The sequence below is a fragment of the Berghia stephanieae genome, chromosome 10, assembly GCF_034508935.2.
Source record: "Berghia stephanieae isolate SIO BIC M18660-M18661 chromosome 10, UCSD_Bste_1.3, whole genome shotgun sequence".
Taxonomy (NCBI): Eukaryota; Metazoa; Mollusca; class Gastropoda; order Nudibranchia; family Aeolidiidae; genus Berghia; species Berghia stephanieae.
The window spans coordinates 5,113,961-5,121,460 of record NC_088369.1 but is presented as its reverse complement, the minus strand read 5'-3'; the positions used below and the strand labels follow the sequence as shown (position 1 = coordinate 5,121,460).

Here is a 7,500-nt window from a genome sequence, read left to right as displayed (position 1 = left end):
GCATTCGTGAAAAAGAATCTTTGTCTATTTTTAAACGTTCGCTTAAAACATATTTGTTTCGATTTTAGTAGATGGTATGAGAAGCAAGATAGTTTTGGTTTGTGTTGTGTGTTGTGTGTGTGTATGTGTGTGTGTGTGTGTGTGTGCTTGTGTGTGTGAATGAGTATGTTTCAGCCAAAGTAATTGGTAATTTAAGCGCTTAGAGTCTGGTGTCTCGGAGTTATAGCGCTATATAAGTTTTCAGCATTATTATTATTATTATTATTTAGAATCAAAGAAAAGGCATTTGGCACCCCATTTAGAATCAAAGAAAAGGCATTTGGCGCCCCATTTAGAATCAAAGAAAAGGCATTTGGCCCCCATTTAGAATCAAAGAAAAGGCATTTGGCACCCCATTTAGAATCAAAGAAAAGGCATTTGGCACCCCATTTAGAATCAAAGAAAAGGCATTTGGCGCCCCATTTAGAATCAAAGAAAAGGCATTTGGCACCCCATTTAGAATCAAAGAAAAGGCATTTGGCGCCCCATTTAGAATCAAAGAAAAGGCATTTGGCGCCCCATTTAGAATCAAAGAAAAGGCATTTGGCGCCCCTATTAGAATCAAAGAAAAGGCATTTGGCGCCCCATTTAGAATAAAAAAAAGGCATTTGGCACCCCATTTAGAATCAAAGAAAAGGCATTTGGCACCCCATTTAGAATCAAAGAAAAGGCATTTGGTCCCCATTTAGAATCAAAGAAAAGACATTTGGCGCCCCATTCGGTACTCTGTTTAGCCAGCAATGATAATCTTAAAATAATATTATTATTCCTTCATGCAGCTTGGTGGTCTAGTGGTATAACACTCGCCTTTGGATCGGAAGGTCCTGGGTTGGAGCCTCGCTCGAGGATAGTTTGAGTCCTTGGATAATGCTCTTTGACTCTTTACTCACATTCTCTCACCGTAATCAGGTGTAAAATGAGTACTTACCTGGCCGTTAACAGCGCTTTCTCTGTCGGAAACAAAATTGTAATATCAGGCGTCATATCTCGTTCTACATGTTTCATGTTGCTGTTGGTCCGCGTAACTTTGCAAAGCGCGTTGAGCACGTTTAGTGGATATTGCGCTAATCACTTTTTTAAAGACCATGACATGACGCCTGTTAGACGATAATACAACGTGTTTTTCGACAGAGGCAACGCTGTTAAAGGCCCGTAACTCATTTTTCACATAAGTATGATTAGAGAACGTGAGTAAAGAGCCTTTTCCAAGGACTCAACTATGCGTCGAGCGAGACTCGAACCCATGACCTGGATGTCGATGGTTCGAGCCTAGCTTTTAGCGGCGCAAAATTTACTCAATAATTTATCTATGTCTGTTCACTTGCTTGATTTGGTCTTGTGGTTGTTTTCCGTAAGAATGCAATGAAGTTAGATCACAATATCATTGCCAATAGAAAAGAGATTGATAGGATGGTGAACTCGTCTTAACAAACTCTACCCTAAAACCGACTATACCCGTAGTTTACCCGGGTTACTTTTACTCCATGCCTATACGGTACATTTATATGAGACAAATTATAGGCGTAGTATGCCAGCTAATGTTTTTAGTTTTTTGGTGTTTTTTTTAAATTTATTTATTTATTTTTTTTTTGCATGTTAATGATAGATAGTTGAATAAAACTATCTGTGAGTACATGCTCATTTTAAATACATGTCTTATTCAATTTTGAAAAGTAGCAAAAATCTCTAGGATTGAGTGAGTTAATTTGCAGAAGTCGCGCACCGTGTAGATTCTTATGATAATACATATTATACATAACAATTTTATAAATATTATTATTAGATGCTCAAACCTTCTATCTACATTAACACATGCATCAATCCTCTTTATAAAACTGGTTCTTGGATATTATGTTTAAACAAACGGCAAAGAGGAGTATAGCTCATTGGCTTTTCTCTCTCGGGATGAATGCGCGGTTGAATTCTTCAGCTACACACACACACACACACACACACACACACACACACACACACACACACAAAACAAAAACACCCAAAAAACCTGAGCTCGTATATAGCGCAGTCTCCACTTAACGTGCTCAAGGTCTCCCTGCCCACTATGCGAGGTCAGAAAACCCCACCCACAAAATTAAAAAAAAAAAAACAAGAATACGTCAAAACCGAAGGTTCTGGAATATGCGACGGACCACAATACAAGCAGGAAACATTTTTGGGGTATTTTAAATGGCATCAATCGAAGTCTAAATAATGGGTGTGTCTTTTTTACGAAACCCGCCGAAACCCGCCGAAACCCTGCGAAACCCGCCGAAACCCGACGAATCCCGACAAAGTTATGGGAAGTAGGTGGCAGTGGGGAGTGAACCTAGAACTCAGGGAAGTGTAGGTTTCGGCGGGTTTCGCGGGTTTCGGCGGGTTTCGTAAAAAAGACACACCGCTAAATAATAATCCCTTATATGATCAGACCTGCATACTATTATGAACATTTCAGAACTTTATGAGCATCTGTAGGTCATTGGAAAGGAAATGTGGTCCCAGACTGTATAATTTCAAGAATTTTGAAGTGTCATTTAGTAACCATTGTGTGAGTAAGTTGTTGATTTTTAAAGTTAGCTATAGGCACTATGATTTTTAACTGCTAAAATTTACGAATTTTTAAATTTTCAAGAAGGCCGGTCTCTGTTAAGGTGCCTTCGTTAATTTACAAAAAATGAAGTGAGTAGGAAAGTGCCGGAAGACAATAGAGAATAAAGATTTCGCGGCGGCGACGGGGGCTCGAACCCGCAACCTTGTCACTGGAACACAAATCCGCCTGGTTGTGGAGAGCGGCTGAAGATAGACATAAAGTTTGAAACCACTGTTTATTGGAGTGGTGGATAGCTCATACGGTAGAGTCACACTCTCCCCGGCCAGGCGGAGTTGTCGTACCAGTAATGTCCCCATCGCCGCCGCGAAATTTGTATTCTCTATTGTCTTCTGGCACTTTCCTACTCACCTCATTTCGTGTTTTCGTTAATATACTATTTCTAATACAATTATTTAAAGAACAGGAAAACCATGTCTGCATATAAAAGCATTTCACCCTTTATATAGATAGTTCGAAGATGACGTCACTCAGGTCTTTATTATTGTTTTTTGCCATCCGCGTTTATGAGTATTGCTCACTGAACCTTATTTACCCGACTATAAACGTTCATGGATACACACATTTTTGTGTGTTGGTCCGTTATACTTCCGGATGGCAATGTTATGAGCTTCTATGCCAAGCTCATACTATCTATAAGGTTTCACAAAATTGTCATCCGGAAGTATAACGAACCAACAGACAAAACGATGTGTAATCGTGAACGTTTATAGATGAAATGAAGTTGACGTCACTCAGGTCTTTGTTATTGTTTTTTGCCATATATACAGACTATAAACGCTCATGGTAACACATAGTTTTGTGTGTTGGTTCGTTATACTTCCGGATGGCAATGTTGTGAGCTTCTTAACCAAGCGCATACTATCTATAATAATGAAAGATTACTAAACTGGCTGTGACTATGACTATAATGATTGATGACTGCATTCCCAGACAGTGTTTCTTTTCAGACTTGTATCATTTTACAACCAGTTCTCTACTTCCTCGTTATCAAGGGGCAGAATGGGAGGGGGTGGGGTGGGGTAGGTGGGGGGGGGGGGGGGGGGGGGGGGTTACCCACAACCCAGAAATTCTGCATAAATGTCGACAGAGCTGCTGTTATAGTATTAATCTAACAAAAACAAAAAGATAGACAATATAATGTGCCCTTTGCTTCAAAATTGTTTTAATGTGAGATAAACCAGATACCCCCCCCCTCCCCTTTTTTTTCCAATAATAAAAAAAAAGGATTAAAATTTTGTGACCATCGTCTCTAAACGGTGTGTTGTAGGAATTGATAATTATACAGCCTGCCCATCCCCCCTCCCCCCCCCCCCACACAACTCCAAATCACGTGACTAAAACGAGTCTTGGATGATGACATAATGGCAGCACGACGTCTAGCCGGTAATCAGAAGGTCTGAAGTTCGATCTCCAGTGGAGGTGGAGGACTGATTTTTTGGGATGGTTTATAGTTTTTTTCTTGTACTTTTCTATCTCTCTTGCTTTATCTGGCCCCTTTCAAAACACACTTGTTCAGATTTTTTGTCTTAACTCACACACAACACACACATAACTAACACGCCACAACGCTTAGACTTTGATGATAGTCCTGTCTGTGTGTTTCCGGTTCCGGTAACATTTATTTTGGTATCAATCATGGGGCTGCACGGTGTGTCTTTTTTACGAAATCCGCCGAAACCCGGCGAAACCCGACAATATCCGGCAAAGTTATGGGATGTAGACAACTGTGGGGAGTGAACTTGAGACTCAGGTAAGTGTACACCAGTCGGGAAGGAGTTAACCTGAGACTATGGTTATCGGCGGGTTTCGTAAAAAAAGGCACACCCGGGCTGCATAAGGCAGTAAATGAAATTCCCTCAATATGCTTTTTAAGCCTTTGGCTAAAATTCTACATGCATAATATATTATATGCAGGTCTGATAACTGAACGCAATTGTTGGCTTGATTTAACATTGTTGTCATGGAAATTATTTTGAGCTTGTTTGAAATAATAAAAAAAACAACACTTTTATTGAACACAATTTCCGTTACACGTGCTCAGAGAGCTTTACAATGGTTTGAGAGTATTTCCATTACAACGGCCCATAACAATTTGGGTTAACAGACCTTTGAATAAGCATAAATTGATCAAATTTTACGACATGGGAAGGTTTGAGATTTAAAAGAATACATTCGATTTATAAGTGTGTGCTGGGTCAAATCCTTCTCTTCATATCCTAGCAAAACAGTAAATAAATATCTGAAGAGTGGTTTTCAAAAACTCCCTCACTCCTTTTTCCAATGTTGAGATATATTCAGGATTATTTTCCATAACATTTCTCATTCGGTCTATTATTTTATCATAGTTAAATTTCAAATTCACACAAATCTAAGGAAATTCTTGTGTGACGTTTAATTGATGTTTAAAATAACATTAACATTTCAATTTATCTCACATGGATGTAAAATATCAAAACGTAATTTTAAAAATCGACTAAATGGGTTTTGAAAAACAAGCTTTCATTTGAATAACGGACTCCCAGTGGATATAATATTGCATATCCTTGGGCAATGCAATAACATGACGTCAGTTCCGCCTGTAGAGGTGACTATTCCATATAGACGATGTTTACCAATGCTGAAACCAGCTTCCAATATACAAAATTGGAAATCAGTTTGTAATCTTGACGTTTAAATCTATGATGATATGTACTCTTTTCTGGGAATTAGTTTCACGACATTGTAATTTCTTTCATTTTTGAAAGATTGGGCTTTGAGCTTTTATTGAGCTTTCATATAGCGCAATCTCCACTAAACGTGCTCCAAGCGCTTAACATGAGGTCCCTGGCCAACAGCAGCACTTAACATTTAGGACGGGCGATATTACAATTTTTCGGACAGAGACAACGCTGTTAACGGCCAGGTACTCATTTTACAAATGAGTACGGTGGGAGAATGTGAGTAAAGAGCCTTTTCAAAGGACTCAACTATGCGTCGAGCGAGGCTCGAACTCAGGACCTTACGATCCGAAAGCGAGTGTCATAGCACTGGACCACATAGATCGTATGTGAGTGCTGAGATGGTCGAGTGAATCAAGCATATTACCTTCACCTGGAAGACCAAGTGTTAACCCTCACTGCAGGTATCTTATTTTTTTTCCCCTGGACAAGAAACTTAGCTACTATTGCGTTGCACTGCGGCTAACGCTTCTGTTATATCATAATTTTGTCTACAGACACAACCTAAAGAAAAAGGGTTGCCCAGGGGGATGAAACTTAGCTCCTATTGCATTGCACTGCGGCTAACGCCTGAGTTATATCAGACTTATCTATAGACACATCATACAGGAAAAGAAATCCCCCTGGGGATGAAACTTAGCTCCTATTGCGTTTCACTGCGGCTGACGCCTGAGTTATATTAGACATATCTACAGATACATCCTAAAGAAACAGGATTGACCCGAGGGATGAAACTTAGCACATATTGAATTGCACTGCGGCTAACGCCTGAAGTTATCACTTAGTTCTTTTCAATCATTCCTATTTGTATACCCCTCATAGCATGATTTTAGTGGCTCTGTTAGCGTGTGGGATCTTTCAATTGAGGCACCCAGTAACCGAATTTTGCAGTATTTTAAGAAGTTTGCTAATTAACGGCTATGTGGTCTAGTGGTATGACACTCGCTTTCGGATCGGAAGGTCCTGAGTTCGAGCCTCGCTCGGCGCATAGTTGAGTCCTTGGAGAAGGCTCTTTACTCACATTCTCTCACCGTACTCAGGTGTAAAATGAGTACCTGGCCGTTAACAGCGTTGTCTCTGTCCTAAAAATTTGTAATATCGCCTGACAGGCGTCATGTCTCGTCCTACATGTTATGTGTTGCTGTTGGCCAGGGACCCCTTGTAAAGCGCTTTTAGCACGTTTAGTGGATATTGCGCTATATAAAAGCTCAATTATTTTTTTTAATTGTTTTTCAATGCATTGTAACTTACAGCTTGGTCTTTGCTTCGTACCCGAAAGGTACCGAGTTCGATCACCCGCCTCTGCGCTGTGTGGCCTTGATGAAGTCACCTCGTCCACTTAGCTCAATTTGCGGCGCTTCACTGTGGCTGACGTCTGTGTTATTATTCCAGCATTCCCGTTGAAAAGACAGACCCTAGAGAAAAAAATTCAACTATGAGATGAATAAAGGAAATTTTATCTTATCTATTTATTCATTCTTGTAAATCCAGCAAAGCCTGATTAGCTGTCTGTTAGATCTGGGGAGAAGTACCTCTAACGTCCTATCACAAGGGTAGCAAGCAACTGTCAGTTTAATCATCAATAAATTCCGGTTCATTAAGGCTTCGAGGGACCAAATTTCCATACAAATAAAAGGGCTCGAAGTCACTAGAGTTGACAAAAATGGCGCCCTTGAAACGGAAGTTGCCTCTCCATAACGAAGAGCAGTTTTGCCATACCGGAAGTGGATCTCCAAAATCGAGAGGGCTACCGGAAGTTCCAATACGGTACAAATTGGAGAGCCCTGTTAATAATAGGCAGCATTATTTAGCTTTGGGTTTCTAATAGAGAGATAATCGCCGTCTCTCTTAAATGGCTTCTCTTTGTGAAAAGTTCCTTAACCAATTTACAGCCATATTCTGGAAAAACACGTATTTAAAAAATTGGCCAGAAAACTAGTCCTTCAAATATCGATCGATTTAAATGGCGATCATCTTGGCAATAACTCTTAAACCTGAGACCTGGTTAGGTCTTCAACAAAGTCCCAGGTTTGAGAGTCCTTGACAAGATAAGGGATATTTAAATTGATCGATATATTAAGGACAAGCTTTATGGCCAAATTTTGAAATGCGTTTTTTTTTTTCACAGTACGACAGTAA

At 39.8% G+C, this 7,500-nt stretch overlaps 1 protein-coding gene across 3 annotated transcripts in view; it reads right to left on the bottom strand.

Moving 5' to 3' along the window:
- LOC144956115 (metabotropic glutamate receptor 2-like) overlaps positions 1-7,500 on the bottom strand; it is a 74,988-nt gene that overhangs the window by 42,845 nt on the left and 24,643 nt on the right. The window contains exon 2 of one of the 3 annotated variants that reach the window (XM_078886469.1): positions 6,613-6,776. The exons of the other annotated variants lie outside the window; for them this stretch is intronic. The gene's annotated coding sequence lies outside the window, so the exon portion shown is untranslated. The remainder of the gene's footprint in view (positions 1-6,612; positions 6,777-7,500) is intronic. 3 annotated transcript variants of the gene reach the window in all.